The sequence below is a fragment of the Halichoeres trimaculatus genome, unplaced genomic scaffold (assembly GCF_033239565.1).
Source record: "Halichoeres trimaculatus isolate MK-OKI-2021-1 unplaced genomic scaffold, fHalTri1.1 fHalTri1_scaffold_45, whole genome shotgun sequence".
Classification (NCBI taxonomy): Eukaryota; Metazoa; Chordata; class Actinopteri; order Labriformes; family Labridae; genus Halichoeres; species Halichoeres trimaculatus.
Genome location: NW_027437224.1, coordinates 105,870 through 130,183, shown reverse-complemented (window position 1 = coordinate 130,183; position 24,314 = coordinate 105,870). Strand labels below are relative to the sequence as shown.

At 41.0% G+C, this 24,314-nt stretch overlaps 1 long non-coding RNA gene across 1 annotated transcript in view; it reads left to right on the top strand.

The window, feature by feature from the left end:
* LOC141786583 (uncharacterized) overlaps window positions 1-24,314 on the top strand; it is a 40,773-nt gene that overhangs the window by 5,382 nt on the left and 11,077 nt on the right. The window contains exon 2 of the long non-coding RNA XR_012597849.1: window positions 19,121-19,226. This is a non-coding gene — a long non-coding RNA (uncharacterized LOC141786583). The remainder of the gene's footprint in view (window positions 1-19,120; window positions 19,227-24,314) is intronic.

The window sequence follows — 24,314 nt, the reverse complement described above, 5'->3', positions numbered from 1 at the left end:
TCTGCAGAACAGGGAGGATGTATAAAGCCAACCTGGTCAGGATGGATCAGGGAAGTTATAACTTTGCATAGTCGGTTGGCTAAGATTTTGGATAATATTTTACTTATTACAGGACGTCAGACTTATTGGTCTGTAGCTTTTGAAATCCAAGGGATCTTTACCAGCTTTTAAAATAAGAGTAATAGCAGCCTCTGTCAAAGAGGGAGGAAGTCTGCCCTTGTCAAATGCTTCATTATAAGTTTCTAAAAGCAAAGGTGCTAGCTCTGCAGAATATGCTTTATAAAACTCTGCTGTAAAGCCATCTAAGCCTGGAGCTTTACTTGAAGGTAGATTTTTGATGACATTCATTATTTCTTCAGTAGTGATGGGTGAATCCAGTTGCTCAAGTTGGTCCTCTGATAATCGAGGAAGATTGAGAGTTGAGAGAAAGGATATAATATCTATTTTACTCACTGTTAGCTCGGAGGTATATAGTTTAACATAGAAGTCTCTAAAAGTCCCACTTATTTCTTTAGGATCACACAGAAGTCTGCCATCAGCCCCCTGAATGGCTGGAATGGCACTTAATGTTTCTTTTTGTTTAATGTATCTAGCTAGTAGCCGACCAGCCAAAAGTGTGTGATAATGATATTCATGACGTTATGGGAAAAAACCAAACAACTCATTATTGGTGATTGCTGCTTCTGAACAACAGCATTTTTATTGCACACACAGTATGGATGCCACTTTTCCAATCATTTACTACTACTACTACACAAGCTTGAAATGTAAGCAAAGAAAGTAGGTCAGATCCAGAGGAAATCTTTCATTTTGGAGGTGGAAAAGTTAATCTAGAGGGGGCCTTTTCTCCCCCTCATTATTTACTATCTTTATTGAACCCCTAGCAGCAGCCATTCGCCAGAATAGTAACATTATAGGTATCGAGACTCCAACGTCTCATCACAAAATCAGTTTATATGCAGATGACAGGGTTCGTACAGGTCCTTGAAATCCTTGAAAATGCTTATTTTTTCATGTTGTGTTTTCAAGGTTTGAAAAGTACTTGATTTTCTTTTCGAGTGCTTGAATTTATCATCGTATATAACTATTCAGTCTCCTAATTCAACAGATCGATCAAATAGAGAGAAATAAAATAAAATTGTTGCGGGAAAAAAACGTTCGATCTGATGGGCTCGCGGGTGTAACATAACTGGTCTGTTTATATGTGCGTTGTGACGTCTCCCCCATGAGGATTGTTCCTTAAACAGCATGCCGGGAGGCATGACCGTTGACTGGAGAAAGAAAAATTCAAATTTTGGATTAAACGTAGCGCAAATCCCCGTGCAGCATACTGCAATGTATGTAAAAAGGAGTTTGCAGTGGAAGCTATGGGCGAGTCGGCACTCACCAGCCACATGAAAGGTACCCTGTTAGCCCTACACGTTAATTAGCCAATTAGCCTGCTACCTGTTGAAGCTAACAAACTTTTTATGCTACATGCGAGGCATGAGTGATGAAGGAAGTGTCCCATTTAACTTAAAAGTAGTGTTGCCTGCGGGTGTTTGCCGGGGCAGGTAATAAAATAACTGCGGTCGGGCGGTGACAAGTTTTGTCTACAAATACCGGGTCGTGCCTGGTCTGAGCATACGGCCGCGGCGGAGTGGGAGGCTCGCCCTGTACATACGAAGGAACGAAACGGCGTTTCTCATTGAGACCCGGCACAGACGAACAACGGTCATGTGATAACCTGCCCCGAGCATCAAACCATAAAGGTTAGATGGCTCGTTCGTGCTAAAGCCGCGCTACCGGCTTCGTTTATTATAAGCGTCTGAGATGTGGCTATCTAACTCATTGTCTGAGAATAAAAAAAACCATAGAATTCGATACAAAAAGTAGGGCTGGGTTAAAAAAAAATCGATTCTCAAAATTAAAAACGATCCTCATTTTCAAAATTTGACATCGATTCATAAAGTCCAAGGATCGATCTTTTAATCAGATTTGTTCAGATTAATTCTGAGGGTCTGAACTGGAGATATGACTTCACTGTTTGTCTTCAGACTGATCCACTGAGCTGTCAGCTGCCTCATTAACATACACGGTGTTGGGAAGGGTGCGTTTAATTTGTTCTCCCAGTCTGCCCTGTTTGTGGACAATCTACTGTGGAGGGATGTTGTTTTCACAAAGGAGGGAGCTGCATTAAAAAATTTGTTGTAATATAATAGATTTAATATAAATCCTCATAATGCTTCTAATACTCTTAGTTTCAAAGATAATGATACCAGTTTTGTCAGCAAGTGATGAGAATCAGTTCTTTGAGAAGTAGTAAAAAGACAAGAATCAGGAAAAAAATGCTGGTTTTTTTTGTAAATGCGAGTCCTCTCTGTGAAGTTGTGAACAAATGTGCTGTTAAGCACAAAACAATGAAATTGCCATTTTGTGTGCGCATCGATTTCTTAACATTATGAAATTAACAACTGCTCACAGTACTTGAAAAGTTTGAAAATTGACCTTGAAGTTCCTTGAAAAGTACTTGAATTTGACCATGAAAAATCTGTATGAACCCTGAGATGACATAGTTATATCAGAAATCCAAATCTAGATCATTAAAAGAAACTATTAATTTAATCCGATCATTCTCCCATCTATCAGATTATTTAATTACCTGGTCTAAATCAAGTATTCTTCCCATTAAAGACAGCGGTTAGGATGTGGCAGCCCATACATCACCTATCCCGATATGCACCAGTCACCTGACATACTTGGGTATTCACATCTCCTCCAGGTTGTCAGAGCTGTTTAATCTAAATTTTACACCACTGTTGAAAACAATTACGGATGACCTTGAACGATGGATGAACCTACCAATATCTCTCACAGGCAGAATAGCTACTATTAAAATGCCAATATTACCAAAAATAAATTACTTATTCTCAATGACTCAATGCTAACTTAGACAAATCAATATCACTACCATCAATAAAGTGGGAACAAGACCTGGCCCTCACCCCCAATGCTGACTTCTGGAACCAAATCTGTGAAAACACCTTCTCCATAAGCACCAACAGTAATATCCAACTAATCCAGTACAAAATCATCCACAGGGTTCACTTTAAAGGGCACAGGATGTTTAAAATGGGTTTAGCACAATCTGACACTTGCACCCACTGCTTCCAACACACTCCAGACACTTACCTTCATGCTACCTGGAACTGCACACCTGTCCAACAATTTTGGGTTGATATTATCACATCTCTCCCAAATATTTTGGGCTGCCCCATCCCTCTGTCCCCTTCACTGTGTCTGCTAGGGGATTTATCATCATTAAACCATAAAATGAAAATAAATAGACCTCTTCTCATAGCTCTAACCATCGCTAAGGACGCGGTCACACTGGCCAACCGTGCCGTGCCTAAGCACACTTCAGCCGTAAAGCACGTTTGGAATGGCCAGTGTGACCCCAACTGTACCGTGCTCAAGCACGATTCCCTTCCGTGCTTCGGCACGCTTTGAAGAGGTGGGCTTCGGCACGGTTTACTTCATGCACGAGCACAAGCACGCGGACAGCGCGTGCGATCCATTACGTATAATCACTGCGAGCGCATCTCTTGACGATCATTTTAAACAAAGTAGGGTGTTAGAGGGCTGTGTCGGGCGATAATGGCTCAATATAAGTCCTAAAGTCTCTAAAGTTGTAGCAGGGCTCTCTGTGTCTCATTGTGCTGACTCTGATGAGATCGTGCTTCATGTAGCCTAAACAGATGCTTCACGATGACGAAGGTGGGCAGTGCGCGTGTCTGATACCCGCTAAAGTCTGGTTCATATTGGGGTAGTGTGACCGCCGGCCGTACTCTCCAGCTGGGGAACAGCGCTGCAGGGGGGCAATCGTGCTTAAGCACGGCACGTTTTGGATGGCCAGTGTGACCGCGTCCTAAGAAAACTATTCTCATGAACTGGAAATCAAAACAGGCAATAAATATTACATTCTGGAAAAACCTCCTTGTCGACCACATATCAATGGAAAATCTAACTGAATCAAACAGGCAAAGGACCGAAGACCAGGACTCAATCTGGCAACCTTTTCTTGCACATCTATATTCCTAACCAAAGATCCCTCTAATGTAAGCTAGTACTGCCCCCTCGTGCTCTGTTCTCTCGTGTTTTGTTTTGTTTTTCTTCTGGTTGTTTTTTTTTTCTTTTCCCTCTCCTCTCCTCTACTGGTTTTATATACCATAGATTCCTGAGAACTAAAGGAGAGGAAATAGCACAGCTTCATGGGTCCCAAAGGAGGTAAATATACTCTGGTGATGGTGGTCAGAGACATCTTTCCACCTAGATACCCAGGTTAACCCACTACCTTGTGGGGATAACTGGCCTAGCGGCCTCCTCTGGGGTGCTGCGGTGCTGCGGTGCCTTCCCTCCTGTTCCCTGTGGCTGCTGGGTCCGTGTTCAGTCTGCAGGGTCTGGGGACGGCGCTGGCCTCCTCTTGCGGTGGTGCCTTGGCTGGCCCGGGGGCTTGGGAGTGGTGGGCTCCTCTGCTCTGCACCCGTGTCTTTTCCTTCCTGCTGTCCGCCCTGCGGCCCCTCCCCTCCTCCTTCCTCCTCACCTGCTCCCCCCTCTCCCCTCGCGGGGGGTTGGGGGCCCCTGGCCGCCGGTGGGTCGGCCGCTGGGGCCTGGCATACCTCCAGGGGGGGCTGCGACATCTGGGCTGTACCACTGGGTCTGGGTGGGGCGACTCCAGATCCTGCCATGAAGCAGGAGACAATGGCGGTGGGTGTCCCCTGGTGCTGGTCCTACCTCCCCCGGTGGCTCGGGCAGGGGGTGGGCACCAGGGACTCGATGTTTTGGTGCCCTGGGGTCCTCCCCTGGGGGGCAGTGCCCTTGGCCCGCCTGAGTTGGGTCCCTGGTGGGCGCTGGGCCGGTGGTTCTGGTGCTGCGGTCTACTGGGGTGTGCGTGTGTGTGTGTGTGTGTGTGTGTGTGTGAGTGTGTGTGTGTGTGTGTGTGCGCTCATGCTGGGCGCGTCTGCCCACTGGAGCTCGTCTGGATTGTCGCTTGTGGGTCCTGGGTCCTTCTGTTCAGCGAGCCGTTCGGTGCTACTCCCGCGCCTTCGCGCTGTTTTGGGTGGTTTGGCCCGGCCCTTACTAGCCCTGCCTGTAAGGACGCAGTCACACTGGCGGTATAGAGTTTGTCACGGGCATAGGCTTGGTGTGGCTGTGGGGGTTGGGCCTTGCTGGTCATGACTTTGTACCCCTTGGTGGGCTGCAGTGCGTGATCCTTCGGTCTGTTGCTCTCTAGGGGCCTTGGCATGACGGGCTCCCTATGGGGTGCTGTCCTGTGCAGGTTGCCGGGGGGGCTACCCTGTTGCTTGGGCAGTGGTCTCCAAGGCCTCTCATGGCCTGGGATTTTCTGGGGGACGGGCCGGGACCTCTATCCCACCGCTACATGCCCATATCTTGCCCCACCTGGCCTGGCTGTGGTTCGTGGCCTCCCCTCTAGGGAAGGGTCTGGTCCTGGGGGGGCTGGCTCTTGGGTGGCTTGGGGCCTCCAGCCTGCCACGGGGGGCGTGGGGGTGGCTGGGTGCTGGGATTGGGGGTGGCTTAGGGCCGGGCGGACGGGTGGTCAGGGAGGGCGGGTGCGATCTGCAGGGGGGGCTGCTGCTCTGGGCCCTGGGTGCTGTCTTTGGTATCGGCGCGGAGGCAGGTCTGTGCCCTCTTGAGTCCTGGGGTTGTCCCTGGGCCTGGCGGTTTGGGGACTGTGTGGGGGGGCCTGGATGCCCTGGTGGCCAGGGGGGTGCCCCTGGCTGTGTTTTACTTACTTGGATATTCGGTGACCACCTCACACGCATGCAGATACTCAAGCTTCTGTTGAGACTAACTAAGAGTTATGATAGATCCCGTCAGAGCATGCTGAGTCGGGTACTATTACACATCTTCTCACATCCTGTGATGCATGCCACTTCTTCTCCTATCCACGTAGGCCCACACTCCCCACACTATCAAGACCCCACATTTCTGGTGTCCCTGGTTTAGTACAACCTTTACTTCCTGTATTGCATTAGCCTTGCACTTGAATTGCTATCTTAAATCAACAATAGTAGACGTTTGTCCTCCCTTCTGTTTGTCTTGTCTCGTCCTGCTTGTCATTATTTCCCCTTCTTTTACACTGTGGTGTGGCACGGCCCTCCCCTTCAGCTCACATCAGGGGTTAAATAAAGTTTAGAATGATGGAGTAGCCTACAGGGAGGGCTGGTGATGGTCACTATAGCAGTTAATCTGACTGCTAGAAAAAAAAAATGCATTGGTCTTTTCAACGCTGTCATATGACACAGTGCTCAGCAGAAAAGATAATGCAGACAAGGGGAAAAGAAGAAAAAAAAGAAGAAAAAAAAAGGAAAAGTTAATCTAGCAGGCGAAAAACTTCATAATTCTAACAACACATTCTTTCTATAAGGACACCAACACAAAGAAGGCGGCATAGACTAAAGGCACTGAAGTTTGGAGAGGGCAAGATGAGCTTAACATTAGAGGTGTCCCAGTCGGATATTACTATCGGATATCGGTCCGATATCAGCAAAAAAACAAATATCGGTATCGTATCGGAATGCATCGAAAATGTCCGATATCAGCACTCCGATATAAGCAGTTTATTCCAGACTCCGCTCCTGCTGTTTTTATTTGATTTACTTAGGTTTTTTTCTGGGTCTTCTAATTTATTCTTTATTTTATTCAATTACTAGTATTTTTTATGTTTAATGTTAAAATTGTGTTTCCCATTGGTTAATAATAAATGAGTCAGTTTTTCCTAATACCTACTGTTGCTGACTACTGTTCACTTAATCAAGCCTTTTCTAACATGTCAGACATACTACAAAATAAGTAATCAAAGTAGGCATGTTTAATGCTGATATCATATCGGATAAATATCGGTATCGTATCGGAAATGAAAATGTAATATCGGGACATCCCTACTTAACATACTAATTAATTACCATGAAGGTGTGTCGTCATGGGTGGGATTCCTGCTGAAACGTGGTTTTCCTGTGATCTTATAATCTCAGGTATCCAGCTGCTATGGGCGCAGAGCAGCGCTGCTCTGCTCTGTGCTGCGCTGCTCTGTGCTGCGCTGCTCTGCTCTGCTCTGCGCTGCTCTGCGCTGCGCTGCGCTGCTCTGCGCTGCTCTGCGCTGCGCTGCGCTGCGCTGCTCTGCTCTGCGCTGCGCTGTGCTGCGCTGCTCTGTGCTGCGCTGCTCTGCGCAGCTTTTAGGCACTAAATCCTTATGTGAAGACGATGATGCTGCAGTGCTACTTTCGCTCTCGCCATTGTTGTTTCGTACACAGCAGGAAGCGTCATATGTCATTGTGTCTCTGCACTGTAAATACCGTGAAATGACAAATTTATATTGTCAAAAAAATTGTACCAGTATTGTTGTAAATGGTATGATATAGCACACCCCTGATGCTGCCACTGTTCATTTAACAACGTGCACTTCGTGAAAAGTTCTATATATTTCACAATGATCTTGATGATCTATGTTCTCTTCTACAGTTTTTCACACTTGTGTTTGGTGTTAGTAGTATTGGTGTTTGGTCATCTACTTCATGCAAAACAAATCTGTTGTACAAACACACTGGAAACAAATCTTTTATTTATGTATTTGTGTATTTTTTTTATTTAAATTTCAGAACATTGTCACATTCAAACGCTCATATTTCCACAGGTTTCATGCTGGTGTTGGTCATGAAAGATGTTTGACAATAGTAAGGAGAATATGGCCTGAAAGGGAGTGAGTGACCCAAATAAATTGTAAACATAATTATATATTTATTAGTGCTGTCAGGCAATTAAAAAAAAAATTCTAATTAATTACAGGATTTGTAATTAATTAATCTAATTAATCGCATTTTAATCTCACATCTGCTTGAGGTCCCAAAATAGAGAATCTGAATTCCAGGACATTAAAATTACATTAAAAGACATTTAAGAATAAGGTGGGAATATATACAACACATTTTTAGGTACCCTGAGGCATAAGGAACAAATGAAAAAAGTGTTATGGTTCTATCTTTACAAAATCTACACAGTCCTGCACCTAAGGTAAGCTGATTTGAATTTTAGGACGTTTTTTGCTTCTGTTCACATTTTTACTCAATGCAATTTGAACTTCTATACTTCTATGAGGTCAAGAGAACCAGGGCTAAAGGCTAAAAACTGTGAGGAACTATTTACAAAACACTTTTTTCAAGTCTTGGATCAAAGAAAAGTGAAGTATTCTCAGTTTAACATGCTCTGAACACAAACTGTTGCTCATTGGTGCAGAGCAGCCCCAAGCTGAAACATGACACCAGGAAGATGGAAGGAAATTTTCAAAGAATTCTTTAGATTTAAATACAAGACCTTTTTTGATCATTCAGGGCTTGTTTGATGCAGTAGAGAGTGTAAAATGACCTGTTTTTTACAGAGTTGAGCTAGAGCAAACGGTTGATTTTCTGTAGATTTTCAAAAAGGACGTGTGAATAAACGAGATGTCGACGGCAGTCCCCTTAACAGCGCTCTCTCTTCCCCCCAGTTCAAAGCATGTTGCTAGGTGTGATACATTCAGGGACCGTCGAAAATTTGAAAATCTGACGAGAACACCACTTTTTTCATGTAGGACAAACGGTTTGTAAATGCTAGACATTTGAAAATAAGTGCGTCTTTGAACGCCTCGCGGGTTTGGGATCCAGATCAATCTGCGTTAATTTTTATGACGCGTTAATTTGCGGTGTAATTAATTAATCTAATTAACGCGTTAAAATGACAGCCCTAATATTTATATATAAATAGAAAATAGAATAGAATAGAAAATACTTTTTTTATCCCCTAGGGGAAATTCAGGAGTCACAGCAGCAATCAAGAAAACGAAAGTAGGAAAGTGTATAGAAAGTGCAAAAAGGTCCACAAGAAAATAGATGACGACAGCCCGTCCACCACTCTCCAGCCCAGCCAGTCTCCACCTGCACAGGGTCCAGGACTGAGCCTCCCCAGCAGTCTGTTCAGTCTCTGTCTCCTGGATCCTGTCTGCCCACAGCAGGCGAAGCTCCTCCAATGTGGCGCCGGCTACCGATGTCAGCTCAGTCAGCCACGTCCGTGAACAGCATGATGCCACACTGCCCTCCGGCAGCCCCTCTGCTGCTGGGCTAGCACGGCTAGCTCGTCCATCCCACCGGAGTTAGATCCCAGGTTCCCAACAACGATGGATGGAAGGACAGGTCCACGTCGTCACCTCCTGGCTCACACCCGAGAACCAGCACGTCGTCCTCACCTCATCCTCCTCACCTCGAGGGAAATCATCAAGCCCTACTCCAGTTAGCATTGACATGCTACAGGCTGCTAACAGCTAATTTCACATGTAAACAATGCAGCCATGGTTAGATGTAGGATCTCTAGACAAACACAGGCGAAAAGTAGTAAAAATATCGCTGAAGCCACAAAAAGTTTGGTGTCCATGACCAACAATGAACCATACAAAGTAATGATCCACTCCAAATACAAAGAAGACGAAAAAGAGACGAAAAAAATTACAAGAAACGGACAAAGAAGAGAGAGCTGCTTCAACAGGCAGCTACTTGGGCAGCGCCGAGTGTAGTGTAGTGTTGTTCTTGGTGTTGTAAATGATATAGATTGTAAGTATAATGTTGGGCTTTCCAAGAAATGTGTTTTAGGTGATTGATCAGTTAGTGAGAAAAGGCGCAAATGTTCACAAGCTGGTCCATGCTGGTCCAGGCGATGCTACCCTCACAGCTCAGTCAGCTCCGGAGGTCCTGTAAAAACAGAAACAAAAGGTCACAACAAATGATTTCACTTGTAGTCCAGTTTGGATGGGGGTCAAAGGGGCAGGGGAAACACAGGGTCTTGGAGCTTATGGAAAGAGGAAAGCAACAATTTAGGCTCAAAGTTACTACTGGTATCGAAAGACTATGCAAATATACAGCTACAGCACAAATTCACCCTTCAAGCTGTGTGGACAACCACACCACAAAGACCATCTCTGTGTAGACCAGCTTGTGAACACTTGCATAATTTCAAACTTCCAGATGAAACACCTAATACACATTTCTGGAAAGCCTGACATGATGTTTACACTTTACACCATTCATAGCCACCCACTACAACACCATGGTTATATTTTATAAATAGTTGGGTTTATAATCTACTGGAGTCCCCCCTTTTTAGGCTCCGTACAGTTAACTTATCCCGTTTATGAGCAACACCGGTATTATACCTGTGGAAATATAAATGTTTGAGTATGACAATGTTTTGAAGAAAAAAAAAGTAATCATCAGTGGCTGGATCTGTTTCTAGGGAAGCAGATTAGGGCCATTTTGGACGGAGAAAACAATTTTGGGCAAATAAAGTCATAATGATGAGAATAAAGTCGAAAAGATTGAAGTCAAAATGACGCAAACAAAGTTGAAATGTCGAGATTAAAGTTGAAATGACTGGAATAAAGTCGAAAAACAATTTCGAGATGAAGAGGTAATGACGAAATAAAGTTAAAATGTCCAGATTAAAGTAGAAAGGACACGAATAAAGTAAAAACAATTGAGATAAAAGTCAAAACGACGAGAATAGAGTTGAAGAAAAGGTTGAAATGAAGAAGAATGAAGTCGAAAAACGATTTTGAGATTAAAGCCGAAATGATAACAATAAATTCGAATTTCAAATTTAAAGTCAAAATTTGGAGACTAAAGTCAAAATGAGAGGAAGAAGTCTCAACAACCTGCCCTGATGTTTTGCGGTAGTACACTGAGTACACTCAGCTCCTCAACAGCCACAGGCAAAATTGACAGTAGTAGCAGCTGCCATACAGGACAAACGGCTGTCTTCAGGATCCGTGTATGTTCTGAAAATTGTTAGATGTTCTGTTCAGGATATAAAGGATTTTAAAAAACAAAGAAAGAGTGAGCTTTTTGACTTAATTTTTTTTTTTTTTATAATTGTTTTTATTGAACATTTTGAACATTTTGTACAAAGCAGAGCATCAAAAATATATAAATAAGACAATTACATTAAAATATATATATATATATATATATATATATATATATATATATATACATATACATACATACATACATACACATACGCATACGCATACATACATATATATACATACACACATACACATACATACATATATACACACACATATACATACACATATATATACACATACATACATATACACAAATGTGTACTATTATTAATATTAATATTAAGGGTCTTTTGGCCAAGCTAATAACAGCAAGCCAGATCTCAATCTAGTAGTCCAAATAGTCCAAAAATGGGTCCCAGGTCTTATAAAATTTATAAGGTTTATCCTTCAACAAAGTGGAAAAAGCTTCCATTGGAATAACAGCAATGACAGTTTGGAGCCACTGATGTGGGGAGGGTGCTTCATCGGAGATCCACTGTGCCATTATACATTTTCGTGCGCAGTGTAATAATATGTGTAGAAGATCTTTCTCCGAGAATCGTGCAGGCAAATCATCCTCAAGGCCAAGGAGACAAGTCCGGGGTCCCAAATTCAATTGACACTTGAATATGGCACAAAGCTTATCAATAACTGATGTCCAAAATTGCAAAATAAGTGGGCAACTCCATAAACAATGAAAAAGATTACCAACAGCAGAGAGACATTTAGTACACATTTCAGATGTTGTTGGGAACATTTTGTGTCTCTTCTCGGGGGTAATAAAGAGCCTATGCAAAATCTTAAATTGTCTCTCCCAGATGGAATTAGAAATCAGGGCTTGAAAAGGCCGGTTACATAGTGCACTCCAGGATTCAGCTGTGATAGGCCCTAGATCTGTTTCCCATTGCATTTTAACTCTATCAGCATTGTCAGTATTAAGTTCAGATAGAACATTGTAGACTGATTTAGAGAATGATTTAAGTTTAGTAGTTTTCAGGATCAGGGATTCCATAGAAGAGACAGACAATTTCCCATCACATTCCTTTAATCTACCAAGAATAAAATGTTTAACCTGCATATACCTGAGAATATCTCCACTACCAATACCATATTTTTCTCTCAATTGTTGAAATGACAAAACTTGATCTCCATCAGCCAAGTCACCAACTGTTTTAATCCCCCTGCGAAACCACTCCATAAACCCTGCATTGAGACCTGGGATAAAATCAAGGTTTTGGTGAATGGGGGTAAGTAAAGAAAAATGACTTTTATAGCCTTCCAAGTATCTAACCTTATGCCAAATAGTTAACATGTTTTTTAACAGCAGGTTATCCTTTATAAGACTTGAGGATTTCGCAGGGGAGCTGTAAAGTAAATTCTACAGTGGGATACCTTTTAAGGAAGCGGATTCAGCACTTAAATAAATTGACCCTTGATCCAATCTGTACCATTCCAAAAAAAATTTAAACTGAGCAGACCAAAGATAAAGTGGTAACGATGGGGCAGCAAGTCCACCCATACGCACTGGGAGACAAAGATAACTGTATCTTAACCTGGGCCTTTTTTTGTTCCAAATGAAAGAAATTATAAAACCATTCAACTTTGAAAACACTTTCTTAGATAGAACAAGCGGCAACATCTGGAATAAATATAAAAGGCGCGGTAGGATATTCATTTTAATCAGGTGTATACGACCCAAAAGGGACAGCGGGAGACTACACCATCTGTCCAAATCCCCTCTAACAGCCTGAATAAGAGGAGTATAGTTGAGATTGTATAAATCTTTTAAATTAGGGGAGATCTTAATTCCTAAATAAGTGAAACCGGTCGGGGACCAACGAAAAGGCTGCGAGGCATCTGGAGAGATCCTATGTGAACTAGAAAGAGGAATTTTAGAGAAATTTATTTTATAACCTGAAAAGGAACCATACTGGGTGATTAAATTAATTAATTTTGGAATGGACCTGGTTGGCGAACTCAGAAAAATTAAAACATCATCATCATAAAGAGATATCTTATGCAGACAGTTATTTAAAAGAAGACCTTCAATACAGGAGTCCATTCTGATGGCAGCAGCTAAGGGTTCCATTGCTAGGGCGAACAACAAGGGGCTTAATGGACATCCCTGACGGCTTCCACGCTCAATGCCGAAGCTATTGGATTTGTGGCCATTAGTGATCACGGCTGAAAGAGGTGAAGCATACAGAATTTGGATCCATTTGATAAATTTGTCACCCAGACCAAACTTTTTGAGAGTAAACAGGAGATACGGCCACTCAAGCCGATGGAAGGCTTTCTCTGCGTCCAGAGAAATAACCAAAGCATCGGAAGTGAATGAGGAAGAATGCTGAATAAGATTAAGTAGACGTCTTATGTTGTGTGAAGAGTAATGGCCCCGTATAAAACCAGTTTGGTCATTGTTGATGATGCTAGGCAAGATAGCTTCTAAGCGTGAGGCTAGGATTTTTGCAAGAATTTTCAAATCAATATTTAAAACAGAGATGGGTCTATAGGAGGAGCACTCTTCTGGAGATTTGTCTTTCTTCAGAACTAGTGAAATATTGGCCTCCATAAGGGAGGGAGGTAGAGCCCCACCTGCAAATGAGGAGTCAAACATTTCAGACAGAGGAGAAAGTAAAATTCTACTGAATTTCTTATAAAATTCCCCACTGAATCCATCCGGCCCAGGGGCCTTATTATTTGGTAGTTGTTGAATAATATTTTGAATTTCACTACGAGTAATTGGTTTGGACAAATTTTCTCTCTGAATATTCGTAATATGAGGCAGGTCAAGGTTCTGAAAAAAGAGGGACATTTCTTGATAATGGGACGATTTAAATTGAGAAGAGTATAATTGCTTGTAAAATGTTCTGAATGTATCACTAATTACTGTGTTATCATAGCTGAGCACGCCAGAAGCATCTTTAATGCCGGAGATATTGCGAAACGAACCCTTATTTCTTAGAAGATTAGAAAGGTAACGATTAGGTTTATTTGCGAATTGTAGAGCCTCTGCTTCATAAAAAATATAGAATTCTCTGCCTTTTTTGTCAGTAACCCCTCCAACGCTGTTTTAGTTACCTGGATATCGTTTCTTAACTGTTCAGAAGGGGAGTGGTTATATTTGACCTGTAATTCATGCAACTTCAATTCTAGTTTTCTTTGTTCCATTAAAGATCTCTTTTTGACCCCAGCACTGTATGATATAACCAGACCACGCGTATAAGCTTTTAAAGTATCCCAGATTAACCCAGGAGATACATCAGGGGTCTTATTATCTTGTATAAAATAATTCAAATGGTCAGTCAGATACTTTTCAAACTTGGGATCATGGATCAGGAAATTATTAAACCTCCAATTTAAATTACGGAAATTTGCGTTAAGAATATTCAACTCAACAAAAACAGGCGCATGGTCCGATATAATTATATCACCAATTCTACAATTAACAACGTTACCAAGGGAAATCTTAGGGGTAAACACAAAATCAATTCTAGAACTTGTTTTGTGCACACCCGAAAAAAATGTTAATTCTTTATCTTTAGGGTGTAACACCCGCCAAGTATCAACCAGTTCAAGCTCAGTACAGGTGTCCAAAAGTGCCTTAGCCCTTTTTGATATTTGTAACCTGAGTTGGGGGAGATTTATCCACAGAAGATGAAAAATAGCAGTTGAAATCACCAGCTATGACAGAATTGTCACAAATCCATTCAGAAAAGGAGGAGAAAGCAAGTGTAATGAAGTCTAGAGACTGAACAGGTGGGAAGTAATTATTTAGGAATGAAATAGGTTTACTATTCAATGTGCCTTTAAGTAATAAATATCTACCAGATTTATCACTAACCGAGTGGGTGTCTATCAAAGGCAAATGTTTATTTATCAAAATGGCCACGCCACGACTCCGACTGGTAAAAGAGGAGTAAAACACTTGCCCCACCCAATCACGTTTCAATTTTAAATGCTCATCAGAGGTCAAATGTGTTTCTTGTAGAAGGGCTACATGTACATTTTCCTTTTTCAGAAAGTTAAGGATTTTCTTACGTTTGATAGGACTATGAATGCCCCCCACATTCCAACTACACACTTTTAGAGAGGAATTCGAACTGGTCATTTTGATTTAAAGTAAGTGCTAAGCCAGGCCAGAAGGATAAGGATATTCTCAAAATAATTGAACCAAGATACAACAATCTCAAGTGACAAGAAAAATAAAATGTGCTCTGCTTTGCTAAGGAAAAAACAACAAGAACTATTTACAAAAAACAAAAAAATGTAAAGAGTAGAACATAGGGGGGTCAGACGGAGGTGTAAAACACCCAGTAGGGGGTGCAAGCTAACCTTCCCAGAGAAACAGGGGAGGATGCTGGACCAGGCTCTCATCAACTCGGCCAACTACAGCCCGGCCGCAACTACTTGAGAGATATAACAAAACAAAAAAAAGCTACATTTTGAAGTAGTCTTCAGCGGTGGTGAGACGGGTATCTAGCACAGCGATATCTGAAGCGCAGTTCTGCAGTTTCTGAAGCACAGGGTCAATCTTTTTGTCAAGTGAGGTCTCCACTGCTTTTAACACCTCTGCCGTGATTCTCTCCACTAATTTATCAACATCCAGGGGTTGAGCTGAGCGACTTTAATTTTAAAAATCAAAACTGAACATTGAAATTGGTGCTTAGGTTGTGCGCGCTGACGCACAGCCAAGCACTTAAGAGCGCACAGGAAAAATCCAGTGGAAATTCATGCAGTAGGGCTGGGTGATATGGCCTTAAAATAAAATCTCTGATTTTTTCACAAAAATTTCAAGTTATGGTTTTTTGATGTTTTCTTTTCTTTTAAAGAAAACGATAAGTACAAATGACAGAGACAACTCAAAACCAGTTTTGTTTTAATTTTGTCAAAAAACTTAAAATAATAAAGGTAACCTCTATTTGACTCTTGGAATTAAAGTTTCAGCTCTTCTTCTGTTTCAATAACTTCACTTTGTAGTTATAAGGGAGGCACATTCACATTGAAAGCTGCACCATTTTGTACATTTTGAATTTAAAAATCCTGCTAGGAAAAGCGTGTACAGTACTGTTTCAGTGCACTACAGCACTGTTCTGTTATATTCTGCTTTTAAACTATTTAAAAAAACCACTTTGTTACTGTCTAGTTTTATTTTTTAAGGCTGTAGCCTGTTTATTCTGTATTTTAATACAGACAAATAAGTAAAAATAAATGCTATTTATTCAAGTGTGGGCTCACAAATGTCATGCCTCCCTGCATAAGTCAGTGCCCTGGTTGGGGGCACCCCAGTCTAAAAAGTCTGGTCCGCCCCTGCTTGACAGAGCGCGGCTAGATGCTGGTTCGTTATGTTGCTCTGCTCGTCAGCGGATGGATTACTGCTGAATGGAGGATTTAGTTGGTGGAACAGAGGGAGTTGCAGGGAAAGACGGAACTCAGCTTTCTCAAGGTAAAAGCCAAACAACTTCTCAGTCATGTCTGTCCAGGCAGCGCTGCTCTGTTCGATCGCCCATTGTCGTTCCGTCTCCCTCCCGCAGTCTACTTTCACAAATCATGATCCGTCCATGTCACCATAAGAGGGGATTTTCTTCAGTAGAGTGGGGATGTTCTGAGAAAAACTAATGTATATTTCTTTACTATCTAATTTTCAAAATGATCAGAGTATTAACTTTGAAGAGCAGCAGGTTTTACGCGCCTCAGTCACATTATTAATAATCTGCAGGTGAACATGAAAGGGTCCCGGCTTTGGAAATGTTTGAGTCAAAGATCTTAATCAAACTCCTGAAAGGTGACTGATAGAAAACAGAGGATTAGAGGAAAGGGATTTGAACGTTTACTGACGAGAAGTCTAGTTTATATTAACCTCTCAGGGCTGTTGATACAGACCATAAGGAACACGTGTCTGTCAAGGTGCTGGGTGTCAAAGACATTCAAGAACATTTTATGACACTTAGGTTTCTGTTGTTTTGTTAGTGAACTGTTAAAGCATGCTGCACACACGTGGAGTCAGCGCTTGCTGCGGTATAAAAGATGCACAATAGCGGGGGAGAAAAATTCAAATTCAAATTTTTTAAATCGTTTACAAGAAAAAGTTCGAATTAATCAATATAATCGATATATCGCCCAGGCCTATCATGCAGACTGTTTTGAACACTTTAAATTCTGTTTTTTTTTGCTATGATTCATACCATGTGGGAAAGACAAAGCCAATGCTGTGTTCTAATAAAGTTTTGATCTTTCAGGTGGCTTGATATATTGCAGAGGTCAAATCATTCACTGAGTAACATCGAAGAAAATGCCACACCTCAGATATGACAGTAGTTCAATTAAGAGAGACTTATACAACAGAAAAAGTTATGAACAGATTTAATGAATAAATGCATGCAAATGAAGTTTGGCGATTAGAACCCATCAAGCGTTGAGCAAAATAATCAATGTAGGGGGTACAATGGCGTTATGAATTATGATTATCACCTGTAAGAATACGTACCTTTGGGGGAGTCTGATGATTCCAGATAAAAGCAAAGAGAAGGCATAGAAATAATGTTAAATAATACAAATAATTGGGGTAAGTGAAGATAGAAAGGAAATATGATGATTACAAATCAACCCATGATGTGAGCAATGACAGAGGTGAGAGGTCCGACAACCTTGGATGTGAGCAATGACAGTGTGCAGAGGTCCGACAACCTTTTGTCAGCAATGACAGTAAGCAGAGGTTCCACGACCTTTTGTCAGCAGTGACAGTGAGCAGAGGTCCGATGACCATTGGTGACAGAAGTGACAGTGTGCAGAGGTCCGACGACCTTTGTGTCAGCAACGACAGTGTGCAGAGGCCCCACAACCATATGAAAGGCAGCAATGACCTGAATTATGCAGCTGTGAATCAATAGTGATAAATGAGATAACTTAGTGACCCAATGTGAATCCTACCACCACCAGTTATATGTTTTGAATATTTTAACATTTAATACTCACATACTGGAAACTTGAGTGCTTTAGGTGCTGCTCTATTTTGCATAATCTGTTGAGCAGTTGCCATTCCTTGTTTTAGGGGTTAATTCTCTTCATGTATGTTTTCTTGTTTTGTAATGGGAGCAGGAGTAAGATGGAGTTGTAGGAATAGAAAGTCTTGTATCTTGTATGATACAGAAGTTTAGTTTTCCCAAGGGATTCTTTTGTTTTGTTTTGAGTGCATGAGAAGCAGAGGGGAACCCTCTGGGCCTTTCAAGGTATTCAGTGAAAACAATATTAAAAGAACTCCTAAATAGTTATTTTATTTCTTTATTTTGTTTTTATTTCTTTATTTTACTCAATGAAATCATAGCAATGAGTTTTATATTATTTTTATAAACTTGTCCTGGCAAACAATGGGTTAATATTACTAAATGGAAAATGGACCAATCACAATTTTCCCTTTGATGGTATCTGGGTAAATCAGCGACACATTCTGGCAGGCAGGGCCTTCAGTAACTGCAACAAATGCCTGTGTAACTCAAGGGAATGTGGACACAATTTGACAATGACAGCTGTCTTAGCCAATCATATATATTTAAGTTGTGGGCGGGATCATTTCCTGTCATCTTCTGGGGATTCGCAAATACTTACCAAACACCCCCTCCCTGCTCCTCTGCACTCAGACGGGGCCATATTTTACTTGACCAAAAACACAAATAAACGGACTCCAACCGAAAAAAATCTGATATCGGTCTGCATTCACGCTTTATTTAGAGAATTTTCAGCGCGTTACTTTCACACAAAAACACCGCTAAATAAGGCTCTAGTTCTCATCGTGTTGTAAAACGGCGCTACCTCTGCTGCAGAGCCACAGCTGGCTATGAGGCGCTCACCGCTTAGTTTATCAGTCTGCGCGCACGGCGTGCCAGATATAAACAAACGCAGGTAGTCTGCCAGGACGAAGAGACAATTTGTAATCACACAAAACTATCAATATACTAAGCTTCCATGTCACATGATTCTGGCTATTGTTTTTATTTCTTTGTTTTATTGTTTATTGCCACGTGTGGTCCCATGGTCCTACTGGAGGCCCAGTGGCTGGGGCCACGGTTCGCCACTGATGAGAAGTATGTGTGTGTGTTTTGTCTCTCCTTGTATCTTGTTATCCCTCCTCCTTGTTTTTCTTTTTTCTTCTCTCTTTCTCTGTTTCATTTTCTCTCTCTGCTCTTTTCACAGCTCAGTCAGCCAGTTCTGTGAATAATCCATCTTGATGTCTGGTAGAAATCTTCGTTTCGTCTCATGGAATGTCAAAGGAATGAATAATGTCGTCAAAGTCAACAAGGTAATATCACACCTGCAACACCTGAAGGGGAGATCTGTGCTTCTTACAAGAAACTCACCTTCGCAATTCTGAAATATCTGGTGTAAAAAGGGCTTGGATGGGTCACTTATTCCACTCTGGGTTTACTGAGAGGGTAAGGGGTGCTTGCAATTGATATACAACTCCTTTGAAACCTCTGTCACTATATCTGATCTTAACGGACGTGTTGTTATAGTCTCTGACAAACCACCCCTGTAGTCCTGGCTTCAGTGTATGCATGCTCCCACTTGGGATGATGAAAAATTTGTATCTTTTTTTTTTTCTTCTTCACTTAATCTTTAAGACCACCTTATCATTGTTTGGGCGATTTTAATCTGGTATAGGACACCACACTTGATAGATCATCTGCTAAACATATCGCTCATACAAAATCAGCTACCACCTTAAAATTTCATACAGACCATTTGGGATTGTCTGACCCTTGGAGAACTAGGTTTCCTTACAATAGAGAATTTTCCTTCTTTTCTCATGTGCACCATAACTTCTCGCAAATAGATTTCTTCCTACTGGATAATAAACTGTTGCACAGTACTGTTGCCTGTGAATATCATAGTATAGTCATCTCTGATCATGCCCTTGCATCAGTAGACATTACTTTCTCCCTCTGCAGACCTGCTTACAAATTCTGGAAATTTAAGTCACAGTTGCTCTCTGAAGCTAAATTTAAAGAATTTCTCACTGACGAAATCAATTTCGTCTTTAACAATTACAATAATTGACATGCCTGATATCAGCAGTGATATACTGTGGGATTCTTTCAAAACATATTTACGCGGGCAGATCGTCTTATTTGTTTCCCATTCTAAAAAATCATAACTTTCTAAGTTGACAGAACTATCCGATGAAATCTGTATTTTAGATGCCCAATACGCCTCCAATCCCTCAGCTGCATTATACAAAAAGAGATTACAGCTACAGTCTCAATATGAATTGCTATCAACCAGCAAAGTTGAGATTCAGCTTTTACAAACAAAGCAATGCTTCTTTGAACAAGTTGATAAACCTGGCAAACTATTAGCATATCAAGCCCGCTCTGCAACTGCCTCTAAACTCATACCTAACATAGCATCCCCAGCTGGGTTAGTTACAACAGATCCTAGGGAAATTTTTAATACTTTCTCTAATTATTATTTAACACTCTACTCGTCCGAAATCTCCTTCCACAACTGGTCAGAGCCAATGCCCCTAGACTACTTTACATTTCCTCAAGTAGACAACAATGTGTTTAGTAATCTAGGAGCCCCCATAACATTTGCTGAGGTCCAAGAAGCTATCGGGTCTTTACAAAGCTCCAAATCCCCTGGACGGATACTCCACAGAATTTTTCAAAACCTTTTCTAGCAAACTAGCTCCCATCCTAGTAAGGGTATTCAATGATGCATTTGCAAGAGGGAAACTTCCTTCTACATTCTGAGAAGTGTCAATAACCTTGTTACTTAAGAAGGATAAAAATCCTCACCACTGCAGCAGCTATAGGCCCATCTCCCTCTTAAATGTTGACTCTAAAAATTGTCCAAAGTGCTCGCCACTCGTCTCCTGAAGGTCACCCCTACGCTAACGAACCCGCACCAGACCAGTTTCATCTCTGGTCGACAATCTTTTTCAGTAATACTAGAAGGTTTTTCAACATCATCTGCTCTTCTTCAGACTCCATCCCGGCTGAAATCATCCTATCTCTAGACGCCGAAAAGGCTTTTAATCGGGTCGAGTGGAGTTACTTGTTCCATATTCTAAGTAAATTCAGTTTTGACTCCAACTTCATATCATGGATTAAGCTTCTTTACATTTCCCCTGTGGCTAAGATTAATATTAACGGTATAAAATCCAATTCATTTCCTTTATCCTGGGGCACTCGTCAGAGATGCCTGCTTTCCCCATCTCTGCTTGCTCTAGCCGTCAAGCCCTTAGCCGTATGGCTTCATTATGAAGATAAATTTGAAGGGATTTTCTCGATTTGGCTTATTTCTTTATGCAGATGACCTTCTGCTTTACATTACCAATCCAATCCAACTTCCAATCCAACTTCATCACTTCCTGTTATCTTGGATATTCTAGAACAATTTATGAAATTATCTGACTATAGAATTATTGAGCATTGAGTATTGGCCGATACCGATATTAATCCGATACGATATCAGCATGAAACATGCATACTTTTATTACTTATTTTGTAGTATGTCTGTCATGTTAGAAAATGCTTGGTTCAGTGATTTTATTTTTAGCTTTGAGGAAAAACTGACCCATCTATTATTAACCAACAGGTAACAGAAATTTTAACATTAAACATAAAAAATACTAGTAATTGAATAAAATAAAGAATAAATTAGAAAACCTAGAAAATAACCTAAATAAATCAAATAAAAACAGCAGGAACGGAGTCTGGAATGGACTGCTTATATCGGAGTGCTCGTATCGGAGATTTTAGATGCATTCCGATACGATACCGATATTTGTTTTTTTTGCTGATATCGGACTGATATCCGATATTAATATTGGACTGGGACACCTCTAAAAATTAACCTACATAAAAGCGAGTACCTTCCAATTAACTCCACTGCAGAGAACCTCCCTCTCGCTGTCTTTCCTTTTAGGAAAACGACCCAAGGATTAAAATATCTTGGTGTTCTTGTAACAAAACCATTCTCTGAGTATTTTTGCAAAAAACTTTCAACCTTTACTTGAGCGCTGCAGATCAGATCTGACTAGGTGGTCCACTATCCCTTTACCTTTACCAGGTCGTATCAACCTGATCATAATGACGGTACTTTTCCCTGCTTTCTTTATATCTTTCAACATGTTCCAGTGCTCATCTGCAAATCTTTTTTTTCTTCACTTGGCCAGCTGATTAATTCCTTTTTTTATGGTGCAATAAATAAGCTAGAATAAAGATCAACTCTCCAACTTCCTAAATCTCTCTGGGGTCTGGCCTCACCTGATTTTTGCAGATACTACTGGGCTAGCAATATCAGCAAATCCTTTATTGGAATGTTAAGATTGCTCCTAATAATCACCCTCTATGGGCCTGCATGAACTAGCCTCCTCACCCGTTGTGTTATGGTCAGTGATTTGTTCACAGTTACCTTCACCAATCAAGCGAATAGCACAGAACGCCATTATTTCGGAGACCTTGAAAATTTGGAGTCAATTAAGGAAACAATTTGGCCTACATTCCTCATCGAAACTTGCTCCAGTTTATCAAAACCTTTTATTTCTTCCATCCTGCTCCGACTTAGCTTTTGAATCCTGGTCTGCAAATTCTTGATGACTTTTATATCGTGGGTGTTTTCCCTTCATTTGCAGTACTATCAAAAAAAATTCTCTACTTTAATCTCACTTATCTCGTTTTTTTCAGATCCGTCATTTGTGAAAAATCAATTCCCCCCAGGGACCTTGATGGATTCCCTTCTTTTGACCAAAATAAACAATAAATCCCAGACCTCAGTCTTGTAAAGCTCAATATTCAGAATAAACCCCACCTCCCTCCACTCCCTCAGGGCTATTTGGGACCAGGACCCCAGAATCACAATCTCCGACGAACAATGGAACAGCATACTTAACCTTGCTCATACTTCTTCTGTATGCGCCAGACAACAACTTCTACAATGTAAGATTTTACGCAGGAGACACTTCACTAATGTGAGACTAGCCAAAATCTATCCAGATAGAGACAACTCCTGTAACAGGTGTAAACTGTCTCCAGCTGACCACATGCATATGTTTTGGTCATGCACTAAACTGACTGATTTTTGGGGCACCATTTTTGATACGTTAGGGAAAGTCCTTAATCTCGACCTGCCCAAAATTATTTTCTCTATCCCAAATGGCCCTAATCCACTTCTGTAGTTTTCACAGACTGCCCAACAGATTTGCTTTGCATGAAGTAGAGATGATAACCAAATGTATGGAGCTGAGTCAAGGCCAAAAGTTTTGTAAATTATTAAAAAAAAAAGATCATAAAAAAAAAAAATTGAAACAATATTTTTTTTTTTAGTTTGATACTGATTTAAAAAACATAAAATAAAACAATCCTGATTTTAAAAATAAATAACACACTAAACCAAAACAAAAAAATACAACTTCTACAATGTAAGATTTTACGCAGGAGACACTTCACTAATGTGAGACTAGCCAAAATCTATCCAGATAGAGACAACTCCTGTAACAGGTGTAAACTGTCTCCAGCTGACCACATGCATATGTTTTGGTCATGCACTAAACTGACTGATTTTTGGGGCACCATTTTTGATACGTTAGGGAAAGTCCTTGGCTGCACTTTGAACGCCGACCCTCTTATTGCTCTTTTTGGACTGCTTCCATCCTCTGGCTGGTCAAAATTTTCATATCGTATTTTTGACTTTTCTACCTTGCTAGCAAGTAGGCTCATTCTTCTTAAATGGACTCATTTATCCCCACCTACACATAACAGATGTATTCAAGAAATTTTACATTGCATGAGACTTGAGAAAATCAGATTCTCCCTGAAAGGTTCCCTTAAGACCTCCCATGAAATCTGGCAACCCTTTTTACCTCATATAGATACCCTGTCATTGAGGCTGAAAACCTATGAACTACTGACTTGCTGATTTTCTTTCTTTCTTTCTTTCTTTCTTTTCTTATTTATTTATTTATTTTCATTATTTAAATATTATTACATACTTAAATGCATCTTTCTCCTTTCCTCTTTTTCTTTCTTTTTCTCTTGTCTTTCCCTTCCCCTTCATTTCTGCGTTACCACTTGTCCACTTGTTGATACCCCATGTCGATTGAGTGTGTTGTCTTGTCTCTTAGTTCTTGTAGTATGAATAAGTGTGATTGAATATGTTTTTGTCCCGAAATTGTTCTGCTTTGTGTACCTAAAATGTCTTTTTCTTTCCTGTACACATAACAGAAAATATAATGAAAATCTTTGACAAAAAAACACACACACACACATGGCTCTGTGATAGGTTGCCGGTCTAGAAAGAAGTGTCTGAGTAAAATCCTAAAAAAGAACTAGCATAAGAGAATAGCTCCCTAAAGGATCTTAAACCCCTCAAAACACTTAAAACC